General features: G+C 36.8%; 1 pseudogene; it reads left to right on the top strand.

The window, feature by feature from the left end:
* Positions 1-2,288: 2,288 nt before the first annotated feature.
* On the top strand, positions 2,289-6,787 carry LOC143576036 (UDP-glycosyltransferase 73C6 pseudogene; annotated as a pseudogene).
* The last annotated feature ends 11,208 nt before the right edge of the window (positions 6,788-17,995 follow it).

The raw sequence follows: 17,995 nt of genomic DNA on the forward strand, positions 1-17,995 counted from the left end.
ATAGATAGTAGAGATGAATCTTTAACTTCTAAATATAGTTCAACTAAAGCGCTCCATTTTTATAATGCATAAAAGTTATTATAATTAAAAAGTGTGGTTAGTGAAGCGTGAAAGTATATATAATATAACTTGTTATTTCTTAATGCAAAATTAATGTAGTCCTTGTAACAAGACACAATATCATTTTCATTGTTAATATTGCAACTCACATGGATCACGTTACAAACTTATAGGCAGTGGCGGATCCAGAAAATTTAGCCAGTGGGTGCAAAAAAAAGTTCAACCTAGAACTCGTCAATTCAAACTAAAACAAGTCAAACCAAAATGGGTCGGGTCAAACCGAAACGGGTCGAGTAAAAAATTACATTAAACAAATTACGTATAGAAATGTAAACAAAATTTCATTAAAGATAAACAAAATACATATTACAATTAACCTCTACGCGATTTCATTTGTAATACTTAAAAGTGCTTCTTTTTCAACACTATAAATTACACTATACTTTAACCAATTACCGTATTTATCATACCAATCTGTGCTGAAATGTCATTCTGTAGACCCTATCTTTCTATATGGAAAGACATGACCATGTCCACCTGGTTGGCAAGGTCCATTAAGCCAATACTTTCTCCGTATCTCGTATCTTTGATTAGGGTGGTAATCTAAAATTCTTTCTCTATCAACTAAACTGGGTCCGAAAGATGGTGTTTGTCGTTTCAATAACAAAAACCTTTTCATAGTTGTCATAGCTAAAAGCTTTTACTGTACAAATAAAATGGATTACAAAGTTAAATAGTGTAAAACACTAAAAGAATAACAATAATAATAAACGGTACACTCATACAATGTATAAATTAGAAAGCTAGAAATCAAATAATCATTCACCATAAGACAACAAAGATCACCCTAATCTGTTCGCCTTTTGAATTTCAAGAAAAGGGCATTCTTTTTTAAAACAAAAGATCGAAACCGGCTACCCCCTTGTAGTTGTGGAATTCAAATACAAAATAAATAAATTAACAAGTGATGAACCATGAATCAAAAATGTTTGTTTTATATTAGAATAAAATCAATAATTTAGAATCACAATTTACAAAATAAATCTAACCTGAGATGCCACATGTGAAGCCGTCATCAACCTAATCTGTTCGTCTCCCACTAATTCCAAATTTTCAATTAAAGTGGTCGAGTAATTAAACTAATTAATATGGGCTTTATTCTTATTATTCATAACAAAACTACATTTGGGCTTAAAATTTGGCTTAAAATTTAAAAAGTTAAGCTTGGGGTATTGAAAAAATCATGAATGGGTCACTAAATTTTTTTTGGATGGGTCACTTGGGTTTTTGGACCTAATATATTACAAATTTATAAAGGAAACTATAGACTTCAGTGGGTGCAAACGCTCCCCCTGACCAAACACTGGATCCGCCCATGCTTATAGGTGCGTGTTCTCATGGTTGTTTATATATAACCACCAAGAGAAAAGATCAAATAAGAAGTTTGATTTTTCTAAGAAGGCTAAGGTGGTGAGTATTTTTGTCTAATACCTTAATATTGAAAACCCACTTAATTTAATTTCAAAAACCAACTTAATTAAAACCCACTTAAATTTTCACTTATCTCCTACAACCACCACCGCCCACCGCCACCACCTTGCCGGAAAAGTCTTCGGAAATTTCGTTGGAAAATAAAACACTATGAAAAACACAATGAAAAAGACACAATGTAAAAAACACAATGGAAAAAACACTATGAAAATAAAAACACAATGACAAAAGCACAATGAAAACACAATTAAATAACACAATGTAAAAACACAATGCAAAAAACATTATGAAAAAATAAAACACATTTGTATAACACAATTTTGTAAAACACAATTATGGTAAAACACAATTTGTAAAAACCCACGAATTTTTTTTTATTTTTATAAAGAAATATGGTACTCATATAAAAGATAAAAAAAATCACTCGTTTTTATGGTGAAATTGTTTTGAAAAAAAAATGTCGTATAAAAAAGTTATGGACGTTTTAAAATGATGCGGGAATTTGACATGTGCCTTGCATGTGAAGAGAGAAAGTCAACAAATGTGTTATTTCTATTATGCCCTAACCCTTGTTTTACACTTGATGATCTCTTATGTATAATCTCAACCATTCAATTTTAAAATGAATGGACAAGATTATTTCCTATCCTTCCTAGGAAAACTAATCTTATTATAACCCAACCCTAACCACTAAACCAAAAACCAAATCAAAACAATTATCTTCCTTAATCTTGGCAATGATTTCTGAAACATTTAACTACATTCACTTCCTCCTGGTTCCCTTCTAGCTCCCGGCCACTTCATCCTGATGATTGACATTGCCAACTTGCTACGCAGCGACCGAATGTTATGGTCACAATCGTCACCACACCGTTAAACACCCTTCGATACGGTTCTACTCTCCAAAAGCACATCCATTCTGGACTCCCAGTGAGGTTTCTTGAACTTCAATTTCCGAGGACCGAGAATGGACTACTAGAGGGATGCGAAAGTGCATGATGCTCTACCTGGTTTCAGTTTATTTCCAAACTTTTCAGCTGCAATTCGCATATTTCAAGAAATACTTGAACAAAGTTTTGAATTGCTAAATCCTAGACCATGTTGTATTTTACCTGATAAACTCATGCGATGGACCGATGGCACAACAACAAAGTATAAGATTCCTAGGGCCATATTTGATGGAATGAGTTGTTTCAAACAGCTAGCTACCATCATCTATGTGCATCGATTCAAGGTGTTCTATGATTTGCCTAAGTCTGAGCCTTTTTTTCCATCTAGGGCTGCCTCACCAGATTGAGGTAACCCGAGCTCAGCTACCGCCTGAGTTCAATACTCGTAGTTTTGAAGTTCAAGAAGTACTTCAACATGTGAGAGAAACCGAGTGAAGAGCTTATGGGATGTTGATCAATAGTTTTGAAGAGTTGGAGCATGAATATGTTAAGGAATTTAAGAAGTTGAAAGGTGGTAAGGTATGGTGTCTAGGACCATTATCATTGTCAAACAATAACGATTTGAATAGAGGAAACAATACCTCCAATGATGGTTAACATTACTTGAAATGGCTTGATTCCAAGGAATCGGGATCAGTGGTGTACGCATGCTTCGGCACTAGTAGCCTGGTCACCCCTCCACAAATCATCGAGCGCGGGTTAGCCTTAGAAGCATCCAAATTCCCATTCATATGGGTGATCCAATCAGGCGAGAGAGCTCACGAGGTTGAGAAATGGTATTTAGAAAGCGGGTTTGAAAATAGAGTAAACGATAGAGGTCTCATAATAAGAGATTGGGCACCACAATTCCAAATCCTATCGCACCCTTCGGTAGGAGGGTTTTGACACACTGTGGATGGAACTCTGTCTTGGAAGGGGTGTCAGTTGGTGCTCCTATGTGTTAGGATTAGTGAAGGCCTTTGGGCCGGGTTCATTGGTTGACAATTAGAAGACAAAAGGGGTGGCCCGTTTAATTATGGATGATGGCCCATTTGACGTTTTCTTGGTCCCTAAGTCATTTAACCTAATTGTTCTCTATATATATCATGGTCATGTATTGTAATCTTTGTACCGTGCTTAATAAAATACCATAGTTGCAGCCCGTGGACGTAGGTCGCCTTGACCGAACCACGTAAAATCTCGTGTCTCTTATTTATTGCTTTCGTTTGTGCGTGTGTGTTTGTGTTTCCGCTGTGTACCGACTCTGTTTAATACCTAACAAGTGGTATCAAAGCTGAAGGTTCGTTAAACACACGAGTGCACTGGGACGGAACGAGAATATCTTCGGTTTGTTAATCCTATTCGTAACCCTTGCAAATTCTTTTTTTGGTGTGGCACGTTTTCCAAGAAGTTCAAGGTAAATTAATTTACTAGTCAAAAAGGTTTGTTTTGTGTTTTTTGACTTTGTCGTGACCAGTAAGCAAAAGAAAAAAAAAAGAAGAAATAAAACAAATTGGGATTTATTTGTTTTTTGTGTGTGGCTTGTTCGACGAACAGTGAGAAAAAACAAATCTTTTTGTTTTTCAAGTGTTTAGGGTTTTGACAAACCCTTGGAGACGTCATTGTTTTTTTGTTACCGGAATTACGACGCCGTCGTTAAGGAGAATACCACGTGTTACAGTCGTGTTTTGCGACTGTTAATCAAAGAAAGAAGTAGGGTCGACTGCTTCTTGTTGTCGGACTAGAATCGAAGGTTTGGTGTTTAAGATTCGGTTTGTTGTTCGGGTTTGCTTTGATTGTGTGGTTTGGGTATTTGTTGACAGAAGTTTCGGGGTTGCAAGAAAGGACATCGGGTTTCGGGTTTTGGGTTAGAGTTTTGTTTATTGGTTTTTTCTCCTTTTTTCTCGTTTGCGATGTCTGAAGACGGGAAGGTTCGAATCGACAAGTTTGACGGGACTGATTTTGCATGGTGGAAAATGCAAATAGAGGCGTTACTTGGTGAACATGATTTGGATATGGTATTGGAGGAAAAGCCGGATAAAATGGATAAAGCCGAAGAAGCAATTTGGAACTCAAAGGACAAGAAGGCTAGAGGTAAAATTACATTGGCTTTGACGAGGAGCGTTGCATTTAATATTATGAAAGAAACCACAGTTCGTGGTATGATGACGGCTCTGTCAAATATGTATGAAAACCCGTCTGCAGCCAATAAGGTGTTCTTGATGAGGGAATTGTTTATGACAAGGATGCACGAGGGAAGTTCAGTCACGGGTCACATTAATGATTTCAACTCAATCATGTCAAGGTTAGCTTCCGTGGGCATGAAATTGGATAATGAGACTCAAGCTATTATATTTTTATCTTCTTTGCCTGAGAGTTGGTCTGGAACTGTAACGGCCATTACTAGTTCTGCGGGGGCCGATGGTTTGACATTTGAAGGGGTCCGAGACATTGTGTTGGGTGAAGACGTTCGCTGGAAAAGCACGAGTGGAGGATCATCTTCTGGTATGTTTTATGCTGGCAGGGGAAGGGAAAATAACAGGAGCAGTGGGAGTCGGGGGAGGAGTTCGTCTAGAACTCGGAAGAATGTGAAGTGCTGGAGGTGTAATGAAGTTGGGCATGTTAAGAGTGATTGTCCAAACCAAATTACAGGGAAAGGATTCTGAGGTGAACACTGCTGAACAGGTTAATGAAGGCGTCAGTGATGACGAGGCATTATTTTGCAGTGTGGATTGCATGGTGGACTCTTGGGTCATGGATTCCGGATCTTCGTTTCACGCTACGCACAGCGGGGAGACGATGGTGAATCTAAAGGTTGGTAACTTTGGGAAGGTACGTATTGCTAATGGTGATGTTCTTAATGTTACGGGCATGGGGGATGTTAATTTGGTAACTCCATTGGGAACCGTATGGAACTTGAAGAATGTTAGGGTTATTCCATCGTTGAAGAGAAGGCTTATCTCTGTTAGTCAACTGGATGAACTAGGCATGGAGGTAAAGTTTGGTGGAGGTAAATGGAAGGTAACTAAAGGTAGTCTGGTTATTGCTCGTGGAAACAGGTATGGTTCATTATACATGGTGCAGGTGCCTACTGAGGGAAGTATGATCGTCCCTCAAAACAAAGTCGGGTTCGCTGAGTCGAAGGGGCAATATAAGTTTCAATTTGCAAGAGTAGGGCCTGGTGCCAAGGTGATTCAAGCTGAGCGAGTCGAAGGTCTAAAACAAGTCAGGGGTTTGGTGACAGTGGGAGCACGGGTTGTGTTCCGGGAACAGTTTCAAAACAACATTGGGTTTTGAAGATCATTATTCCAATTGTTAAAATCTCTCCTAGGGAACTCTTGTTGAAAGAGGAGAGTGGTAGTGGTGCTCGGGTTATCTCTGGATCTGGTGGATCGTGCGTATCAGTTGAGATAGAGGACGGATCAGTTTCGGCTGATGAGTTGGGGCTCGGTGGAGCTTCAACTGGCCCTTCTGGTACTTGATGTTGAAGGGGGTTGCTGCAACTAGGTGGTAACTCTTAGCTTGTTTATGGGAACTGGAATCTTGTAAGACTTGTTAATAAAGATTACTGATAATACTGATGACTGGGTTGCTTTGTACTTGAATGGCGGGCTAGAGTTTATCGCAAGGCCTTCAAGTGGGAGATTGTTAGGATTAGTGAAGGCCTTTGGGCCGGGTTCATTGGTTGACAATTAGAAGACAAAAGAGGGTGGCCCGTTTAATTATGGAGGATGGCCCATTTTACATTTTCTTGGTCCCTAAGTCATTTAACCTAATTGTTCTATATATATATCATGGTCATGTATTGTAATCTTTGTACCTTGCTTAATAAAATACCCTAGTTGCAGCCCGTGGACGTAGGTCGCCTTGACCGAACCACGTAAAATCTCGTGTCTCTTATTTATTGCTTTCGTTTGTGCGTGTGTGTTTGTGTTTCCGCTGCGTACCGACTCTGTTTAATACCTAACACTATGATCACTTGGCCTCAACAGTTTGAACAATTCTTAAACGAGAAATTAATCATTCATGTGTTGGGAATTGGTGTGAGTGTAGGTGCACTTGCAGTGCTGCATTGGGAAGAGGAAGATAGAGTTGGGGTCACCGTGAAGAGCGGGCAATTGAAAATGGCTATAGAGACGGTAATGGATGTTGTATTTGAAGGAAATGAGAGGAGAAAGAAAGCGAAAGGACTCGGGATGTTGGCGAAGAAAGCAGTGGAAGGAGGGTCTTCTCACCATAACCTGGCATTATTTGTACAAGGTCTATTGGATCTTGCAAATGTTTGAAGCCACAAGCCATTGATATGAAGCTAGTGTTTTCAAATTTTAAGCAATGATGTGTACCCAAGTATCAATCTTTTTCGAGTAGCAGCTATATAGTGTACGAGACATGTTATATTGTAAGTTTTATGTGTTTAATTATTGTGTGATTTAACGAACTAAGTAAACATTAGTGTTTTGTTGGAAAATGGTCGCCTTAAAACAAGCATAACTCTACTACTTTTGAAGTAACAAAATTCACAAGTCATACACAGATACGTTTGAACAATATAGATCATGTGACAAACAATCATTGTCGGTATGCCACAACTATTTAACTTGAATTTCATCATTTGTAGTCCTAATTTTGGCCTTTCATATTTCCCCCATGTTTAGTATTTTATAAGTTATTTTTTTTCTCCTTGTCAAAATGAATTTCTTTTATTTATGTAATTTTACCAGTTAATTAACATCAATTAGAAGGGTCAAGTCATTCTACAAAAAGGGGGACAAAAATGAGAAGGATGAGACAGATTTCTAGCCACAAAACCTCCTCAAAAAATATAATGAAAAATTAAAAAAAATCATAACTCAAAATTTAATAAAAAAATGAAAAATATAAAAACACAAAACTGTTTTTATCATCTTCCTCGTTCTAAATAAAACCTCGAAAAAGACACAATGTTGAGGAAAAAAACAGCATTGTGTCTTTTTATTTATCATTTTATTTTATGTTTATGTCTGTAATTGATTATGTCTTTTTTTCCTTTACAGTGTGTCTTTTTATCTTGATATTATGTTATATTACTCAACATTGTGTTAAATTTTGCGTCCTATTGTGTCTTTTTTATTTATCATTGTGTTATTTGTTCATTTTCGGCATTGTGTTTTTTCGGCGAGTTGTTTTTTTGTTTTGCTTTTTTTAACGAGAATGACGGGGGGAACATTTTGTTTTTTTTTAAATTTTTTTCGCTTTCTATTTATATTTTGAGCTATGATTTTTCTATTTTTTATTTTTTTGAAATTTTTATTAAGGGGTTTTTATGTGGTCGCAAATCCTTCTCACATTTCTTAATTTTGTCTCTCTTTGTATTTTAACTTTATACCAATTAGAATACTTGTATTTATGTATCTTTAGTTGCATACTTATACATATTAATTTCCCAAGTCAAAGCCTGTTGTTCCCATGGCTATCCGACCGGATTGAGATAACTCGAGCTCAGCTTTCACCCAAGTTCAGTCATAGCCAGTTCACAAGTGAGAGACTTGAAAAGGTGAGAGAACCCGAGTCAAGATTTTATATTCGAATATGAAAGACCGAGTCACGAACTTATGGAATGGTAATTAATTGCTTTAAGGTGTTGGAGCAAGAATATGTTAAAAAAAGTTAAGATGTTAAAAGGGGGAAAGGTTTGGAGTGTCGGACTCTTATCCTTGTCTCGGTGTGAGTGTTGGTTCACCCACTGTAGTGCACTAGGGTGAGGGGATAGATTTGGGGTGACCCGGGCAGGTAAAATCGGCTATAAAAAGAATGATTGACGTTGGATTCGAAGGAAATGAAAGGAGAAAGAAAATGAAAGCACTCGGAATAGTGGCAAAGAAAGAAGTGGAAGAAGGAGGGTCTTCTCAATGTAACTTGACATAGATCTTGCTAATGTTATAAGCCATTGATTTGAAACCAATAATTCCAAAGTTTCATCAACAATATGTATCAAAGTATCAACATTTTTTTAATAACAACTATATAGTGTCACACCCAAACCTAAGGCGAAAATGTTGGGGCGCGAACTAATTGCTCACAGCTCACAAGATACTATCATACAATTTAAATATGATAATATCTAGTTTATTTATTTAAATTCAATCAAATACGCATCGTCTCAACTTGTTATAAATAAATAAAAATAATAATTAAATAAATCAAACTAATTGTCTTTTTTATATATAACCTATAGCCAATCTATGTGATCTTCAATCTTCACTTCAAACCAAATAATAACCTGCAATATGCGTAAAAATACATATACTTTGTCAACACGAGGTTGAGTGATAAAATCACCAGTTTTCAACACTAAATATAATATGAGATAAAAACTGCAAATCATTATCTTAAGTATCAACAATTAAATGAAAACAAATAATTGGTGTCAGTTGACCATGCCTTACAAACGGGCCATGGCTACTACGACGGCTTGATAGAATCAACACATGCTAGAATCAATGATAGACCTCTTCAAATGCTAGAATTAAACAAATAAGTAAGTAAGCAATTAGCAAATAACCATTTCATTGATCAACAACACAATAATCATGATTTGCTAGTATGGGTAATATGTAGTATGAAAAATAATAAAAGATACACATAGCTAGATTCCCCAAAATTATTTAAAAACGGTAAAATAGGGGAGTGATTGCTCATCTTGATGATTAAGCGAGTAAACCTAGAGATAAAATAAATAAGCAAGGTTATCACGACAAGTATTCTATTCCAAAAAGACCTGATACTTATACAAAATAAAAGTAGATTAAAAACCGAGAACATAGTCGCTGGAATCAATCCAAATGGATGTATAAAACTCCGGGTATGAGATTTTTAATAAATAAGCGAGCTGGTACTGATCAGATTCCAAAATTCGATTCAGGAGTCATGTATTAATCAGTACACTCAAAATCTTAAAATAAACATAAAAGTCTTCTGGCCCGAAAGCAAATTTTGAACAGAAGTAGTATTAATTGAAAAACCTTTGAAATTGACTTTTATGCCTTAAACCGGGTCGGAGTCCAAGTGACATGGTAAATCCCATCATTGTCATAAATTGATTGAGGGCTTTTATAAATGAGATAAAAAAAACTACAGTATTGAAGAAGACAACGTACCCAAATAAGGATTGGAACTAAGAGAAATTCTTGGCCAATGAAATCATGAACACCAAAGTTAACTAGTCTTGAATGAAATCCATTAATTGAAGAATTTAATGATGGGGAATGGGATTTCGTGGGATATGGATGGGATGGCTAGAGTCAGTTGTTTTTTGGGTTTAGAAGTATGTTTTGAGTAAATATTGAGAGTGATAATGCATTTTTGAAATAATCAACTCGATTAGGAAACAAAATATGTTAGAAAATTGGGTATAATAACTAACAAAATTAAGCTTGGACAACATGAAAACGAATTATGATGCTTTAAAACATAAAACATTAATTGACATAACTTGGAGCTTAATTTTCGTTAGTTTAGTCAAAAATAGGATAGATTTGGCAAAATTAGTCCATGTACTTTTTTAAATGCGATTTTTAGCCGTTTTAAGTGATTTTTAAAGTTTCTAAACATTGTTTGGTGAGTTTGAAAGTAAAGAAAATAAAAAATTAGTAAAACCAGGTTAAATACTAATAAATAAAAGTTTTTATTAATACAAAATATTTTAAATATATTTCCGAGTCGGGTAAATGAATACGAATTCAAATACAAAAAATCTGAGATGTCACAGTATCCCCTACTTTGGGGAATTTCGTCCCGAAATTAGAGAAAACTAAAAAAACAGTATAAATATAATTAAATTTTTAGGAAAAACATTTAGATAAAAATTTTCATAACATGGAACTTTGAGTAGTCGAAGCAACGCTCCGAATGAAAATCCGATAAGGGCACCTATATATAGGATATTGTATCAGCGGCGTATCCACAATTTCCTTATCATCTTAACATTTGTATCGTTACACAAAACTACATTTGGTTCTATTATGACATACAATTGCACATACCATGATTTCCATTCGAGGACTCTGATAATTATGTTCATAACCATAATTACTTTTATCGTCGAATAGTCCACATGCTTCGGCCCATCGTGTGGGTTTACAAAAACATTTGAAAATAAAATTTCAATGGTAAAATAGAAATATTTTAGGTGGAAGAATTATAAGTGAAACATCTTTTAAATATACTAAAATTTATAACTTGGTTTTTTAAAATGGTGAATTTTGTAAAACAACTATTTGATAAATTATTTTTTTAAATGATAATAAAAATTCTTTGAATTAAAATTTTGGAATAAAATTACAAGACAAATTATCAGGTCAGATAAGAATCGGAGAATAGACATCTAGTATAGGAGATAAGATAAACTTCACCAGAGAGACATAGAAGATAAAAATAGCTAATACTTCAATGATTCATAAAACATCAATAAAAAATTATTAAAGAGTCGGTACAATGCAAAAATCAAATTAAATAAGATAGAATACGACGAACGACGAAAGTCTTCTATTAGCTTGGATCTTTAATTGCGCATGACTTGAAACCTTGGAACTTGAGCATCTTGAATGATTTGAACCATAATAGATTGGGAAAACGAGGATGTTGGATTTGACATGGCTTGGATTTGATGAAGATATGCACGACGAGGACACATGTTGCGAAGATGGTTCGGGTTTCCACAATGGTAGCAGACACACATAGTTGCAACACCGGATTGAGCAGACAACACAATACATTCAAGAAATGGGCGTCTCAAAGCGTTTTGGGGAAGTTAGTGCACTCGGGGTTTGACGGCAAGAATGAGCAAAATGGTCATAATGGTTACAACTGGTGCAAAGACGACATGTGGAGTTGGACGGGTGGTGACGGTTACAAGTATTGAAGATTGGATGTGGTCCCTTATAGGGTTTCTTGTTCGGAAAAGTTGAAGAGGATTGCGGTTGGGTAGGTTTAACTGAAGCAAGGTTCTTACGTTTCTTGTCGTGTGGGTGAGTGGAGGTAAATGGTTATAGTTACCAGCAGAGAGGTTAGTGGAAAAGGTTAGACCGGTTGCATTGATGTTTTGAATTTGAGTTACTATTATAGGGATCGCAACAACTATCTCCTTGGCTATACGAGCAACCATACGGCGGTCATGAGAACCATATGATTGATATAAGGGGGCGGCGATGGTTTCTTAGGGAATACATTCTACGATGACCAAAAATAAAGATTTATAGGTGAAGGGTAAGTTGATGAAAATGAGAAGTAACATGAGATTAACCAAAACATGAAGTACTAAAATGTTAAAAATAAATATTGAGGGTGAAAATTTAAAAATGTGTTTGATAGTTTTAAAATATGATACAAATGAATATGAGAAAACCATTTGAATAATAAAATGTAAACTATCTAAATAACTTGTGGTAACCTTGTCTTTATAAATGAAGGATTTGTGTCGAATCATGAGAATTAAATTATTTTGAAGTAAGTGAATAAGTCATATCATAAAATTTGGTTTTAAATGAAATCGAGTAAATGAATAAACGAATTTTCTTTGGTGAGTTGGGCTTCCCATGAGACTTCCATGGTATTTTATTTTCCCAATTTGTTAGCATACTAAAATAACTTTGTGAGTAAGGATTCCCATGAGCTTTCCACGACATTTTATTGGCCCAGCTAAATAACATAATACCAATTTGTGAGTTTGGCCTCCCATTAGCGTTCCACGGCATTTTGAATGACCCAGCTAATTAACGAATTAACAAGAGAATTTAGTTGGTCGGCCCATGAGCGTTACATGACATTTTAACTGATCCAACTAAATTACGAATTAACGAATTTAATGTGGTTAGTTGGATCATCTCGCGAATCACGACTCTAACAAAAGCATATGTATCAAAACGGGTTGAGAAATGGATAGTTGGAGTGCCCATGAGTTTCCCCATAGATTTTTCACCCAACTAAAAATTTTGTAAAATACAAATTTGGAATTTCCGAATTTAGTCACGAACCACCGTGAATTCAATATGTAAATGTAGGTTCCTGAACGCGGATCGTACACGGGAAATCTCTAACAACGCAGGTGCGGAATCCCTGCGTATATAGGTACGAGTGTAGATATTGTAGAGATTGAATACACGAACAATGAACACGAGCTATAAGGTAAACACGTTATATTAATAACCAAACACGTGACTCGTAGTCACTAATACAGACTCTGGAACTAGCAAACACGTCTGCTTAAACTCGAACACTTGACTGAAACCCTAAACGAACAACCTTTTTCACGTTTCGGCTGAAACAGTGAATATATAAACGACAACTTCGCCACAGGCGAAGTTGTCTGTAACTTCGCATATTCAACAAGTTCGCCTGAGCGAACTTGTTGACAACTTCGCTTGTTCAACAAGTTCGCCTGAGCGAACTTGTTGACAACTTCGCTAGTTACACAATCTAAAACATAATCAAATACACAATTACAATACAGACTCGATAACAAATACTAGACTATGAACTACTGACAAACATGTACCAACAGACTCCCCCTTGGCAGTAGCTTCATATCTTGATCTCTGAGTCTTGTAATCTGCAACTCTACGCGTGCGCCCCTTCTCTCACACATACCGATACTACCCGTTGATATTTCCTAGCTTGATCCTTCCAAGCAGGAATGTAGAAGATCTTCTTCTCGTTGAGTACTTTCAGATCAGCTTTCGATAAGTTAACAAGATGCATCGGATCACAAACCCTCAGCACTTTCTTGTTCGTCTTCGTCTTCCAGCACGGCTTCAGCAGTCTGGCAGTCTACATACCACCATTTCAGACTCTTCAATACATCTTGATCAAACACATATCAATCACGTCGAGTTCCTTTCAATAATATCATTTGGCAGCACATCTTAATCAAACAGCACATCGTCTATCTCTTTCAGTGGATCTATCACATCATCAACACTCTCAACATTTTCAAACACATCCACATCATCACCAACAGCAACCACATCATCACCAGCTGCAGACTCCCCCTCAGCTGTGGAAGTCCCAAGAGCTATAGTAGTTCTTGGCAACTCACCACCTGCACCTTCCGGTGCATTGGGATCATTGTCTCGATCATTTCTTCTTTGCGTCCTCAGCTTGTCGCCTCTACACCTCATCTCCCCCTGAGATGCCAAGAACACCTTCAAGACATCTATAACTTTCCCATGCTCAACCAGGAGGGTTGCATGTAGTTGAATTGCTTCCACTAGGCTTGAATATTTTTCAATTAAGTTATAAAACTTCCCTTTAAGAATTTAAATGAAACGATCAAGTCCAAGTAACCAGTTTAGAAAAACATAAAACTATCTAAGTACAAAAACTTAAAACATTTAAAGTATAAGGGATCAAATTTCAGTCTAGTCAGGGACCACTACGTTTTTAGAAAAGATCCTAACAGGAATCATACTAATTATGTGACTGTCACTTGGATCCGTGTTTAGCTGTATTATGACATAAAGAGACAGGTTGTAAGCATGTAAATAACTTAAATGGTTTTCATCGTTTCTGTGATACGGATTAAGGTTCAGTTAAGCTCAAAAATTTAAGATGGCAACATCTCAGAGATAATGATGTCTTCTATCTATTCTCAAAGCGTATTTGGCTATACCCAAGTCACCCCGAATTGACTTCGACCCATAGTGTCTGATTATCTTGTAGATACACGATGTCTGCTTCCCGTTTTCTTCTAACTCCAGACTTGAGAAGTCTTGATTGTTACTATGTCTCGAAAGTACTTAAAAATATACACGTTTTTTTTTTTTTTTTTTTTTTTTTTTTTTTTTTTTTTTTTTTTTTTTTTTTTTTATAAACATTTTTATCGACTTCGGAGTATGAAACCACTGCAAGTCCCGAATCTGGATCACTGCAGTGTCTTGAAATGCTTTCTTCACGGGAATCAGAACACTCACGGGCTCGTGTATGACTGGGTAGTCGCTTTTCTGCCTATCCTTCGAAAAGATATGTATGAAGACATACAAAACTCTTAAGGAGTTTCCACATAAATTCGAGTAAATTTAAGTTAGTATCACATACACTTTTACGCACCATTAAAATTACCATGACATACAATGACTGTTCTAAAGCCTTTTAAGCCTAATAACTTCACTAGTTAAGCACACACAATCAGTATATATATCATTTTCCAAGGTTGGATCAATTTTCTGTTAAACATAGCACATTTACTTCAAAACGAAGTAATAGACTTGAAAAGTAATTTCATTTCCCAAAAAAATTTTGACTTCAATTCGCCCCGATCACGTCAAAGTTTTTCAGGTAAACGGCAATCCTGAAGATCCAATGGATCAACTGGACCGACCACATACAAGTATGTGTCCTTCTAACTAAGTATGAACGACTAATTTTCAGCGATAGAAAGAAAACACATCATAAATCGCCCCGGTCACTTTCAGTCATCAGGTTAATGGCTATCCTCAAAATCTACAAGTAGAAAATGAGGACCAAAACATATCCTAAGACATGTCCTTCCAACTGAGATAACCGACATAATTTTAAGCGATTAGTGACGATTTTTTTTTTTTTTTTTTTTTTTTTTTTTTTTTTTTTTTTTTTTTTTACTCAGAAGAAAAACATGGTTACTCGGGATTGATCATCCCGTTTAGCTCAATAAAGTTCACATTTTCTAACGTCATCTTCCCGTTAGTTACCGTATCCTTTCCTGATATTTTGCCTCCACTCTCACCGGCAAAACTGACTCTCGCTCCTTGAACAGGTTTTAAATCTTGTAACAAATTTTTGTTACCAGTCACGTGCCGGGAACAGCCGCTATCCACAACCCAAAGATTATTGGAAGCCCTGTTCAACTGTTCCTGCACAAATAAAAGAGATGATTAAAATTTGGGGACCCAAGACCTCTTGGTCTTGGGTCGATTAACCTTCTCAACCGAACTCACACACCTTGGCTGACCAAAGTTAGCATTATAAAAATTTCCACGAGTCCTAACAGGATACCTCCTTGGAGACTGATAGTGAGGCCTACCAAACCGACGAACATTAAGAGAATTAAAAGAATTATAGCAGTTGGTTTGGTTATTAGTAGTGTGAAAACGAGATGTGTTTCTTTGAAAACCGGTATTATATCTCAAATTTGAATGGTTTTCTTTTTTAACATGTAAACGATTACTAAAAACCTTGGTCTCAGTTTTCGAGGGCCTCACCTCTCTGAAACGCTGCTTCAGAGGGCAATCAGCAACAAGGTACCCTGTTTGATTACATCTAAAACAACATCTATAATCAGCTTTCCTGTCAGCAGTTGTTTTAGATGTGGAGGCAGTATTACTAACCATACGTCTCACATAAGGTGGGACATATGGGTTGAGTGGAGTACTCTTATTAGTTGATTTAGCATTTTCTCCACTTGTGGGTAATACTTCCTTCTCTTTTGTCTTACCCGACTCGGATGACTTATCCGAATCAGATGAGACAGGACTTGAAATTTTAATTTTTGAGACAGGCGAACTTGTTTCGCCTTTACTAACTTCCGGTACTTTACCAGTTTCCTTAGCAGTACTTGTCTGATCAGCTACGAAATTAACAGATTCATGAACACTAGGATTGAAAGTGTAGTTGTGATTATACGGTGGTGGCACCTCGTTATAACCAATTCCTCCCCTCTTTGCAGAGGTACCTTGATCACTCACAAGGTGATCAAGGATGGCAGTGGAGTTCCGGAATTGCTCCAGTTTCCTATTTAGTGCCACCACTTTTACCTGGTGATCAGCAATCTGTTTTTCTTTCTCAGCGATTAACTTGGTTTTCTCTTCTAAAACCTCGTAGCTTAGATCGATCACAACAATTTTTTCAGCTAATTTTGTTTTTAAACTTTGAACGTCTTTTTCACAAGCTTTAATTTTTATTCTATAATTATTTTCTCTTGTCTTTGTGAAGTGATGATCTTCTTTCAAGGTTTTAAATTCGGCATCCAACTTAACATACTGATCAGTAATTGTAGCAAGTTGTTCTGACAAGTTCTCACATTTAGTACAGAAAGATTTAGAACTTACCTCGGAGCGATTATCCTTGTCATCTGCCATGAAAGCTGTTTCTTCTTCAGTAGCTTTCTCATTTCTATCAACCTTCTTACATTCTCCAACCTTCTGACCTTCTTCAACCTCAGCCTCAGCCATGTTTGCTTGCTCACCAGATTCATTTGAATGCAGGTTCCAGTTGTACTCACCTGCTTCTCTGGTCAACATGGCGTTAATCTCTCTTTTAATTCCAGAGTGTTGAGTAGGCCGACCTTGTCCTCGTTCAACCCTCTCATTTCTGCATTCCTTGGCAAAGTGCCCGTACTGTTGACAATTATAGCACCTTACCTTGGATTTGTCGAATCCAGGCCTACCACCAACAAACTTTCTCCCAGTTTTCTTCATAAAACGTTTAATTCGCCTCACAATCATTGCCATTTGCCATTGCAAATCCATCTCCTCCAGATCATCAGCATCGATCTGGTCATAATCCTCATCCAGAACAGCAGGGTCCATAATCTTCCCTTGGATGTAGTTTTCATAGGAAGCAATAAATGATGCATAGACTGCAAACTGCTCTTCAGCAGATTTGACACTCATAGGCATCTTGGAATAATTATTGCTTGAGGAATTTTCAGAGAAACCACTCGTGGATGCTTGAGGCTTTGAAGTACTTGATCCTCCAGCAACAAAGCAAACATCACCGTTCATGTTTACTGACACATTTCCTGACTCTCCTTTGGAGTAGTAAGCAGCAGATTCAGACTTCGAACTTGAGCCTGAGTTAACTTTGGCACCATACATACCAGGGTCTTGAACCTGATCCGTTGGTGTCTCTTTTCGAACCATATTAAGCTCATAAGTTCTGAGCTTGTTTACTGCCGTTTCCAAATCATAATTAGGAAAGTCTCTGTCTTCCCTCATAAGAACGGTGTACATTTCCCACTTCGGTGGGAGAGCATCGAGAAGCTTTTCAACGATCTCTTCTTCTCGGTAAGCAATCGAATAATTGTTCAGCTCTGTCATTAGATGATAGTATCGGGTGATAATATCATCGAGCGATTCGTTCTTCAAATGCTTGAAGACAGAGAACTGGGTCTTTAACAGCTTAATCTTCGAGGCACGAATACCCGCGTTCCCTTCGAATCTATTCTCAAGAGCATCCCAAAGCTCTCGTGCAGAAGTGTACTTCCTGAATGTATGGAGAATCTCTTGAGGAAGAGCCATAGTAATCGCAGCATGGGCCTTGCTCTCGGCCTCATACATTTTTTTCTCTTGTTCCTCCATCTGGCTGTACTTCTTTACCACATCCCGACCTTCGTGTTCCATTGACGGTGGAATATATCCATCCTGGATGCACACCCACATCTTTGCATCCTGGTATTTAATATACTGAATGAACCTATCCTTCCACGCCACAAAATCGGTTACTTTCAGCAATCTTGGGGCCTTAGTAGCAGATCCCGCTTCGACTTCCATTTTGACTAAGTCTGA

This window comes from Bidens hawaiensis, unplaced genomic scaffold (assembly GCF_021521415.1).
Source record: "Bidens hawaiensis isolate Kalapana, Puna unplaced genomic scaffold, B.hawaiensis_p1.1 tig00027850_1, whole genome shotgun sequence".
NCBI lineage: Eukaryota > Viridiplantae > Streptophyta > Magnoliopsida > Asterales > Asteraceae > Bidens > Bidens hawaiensis.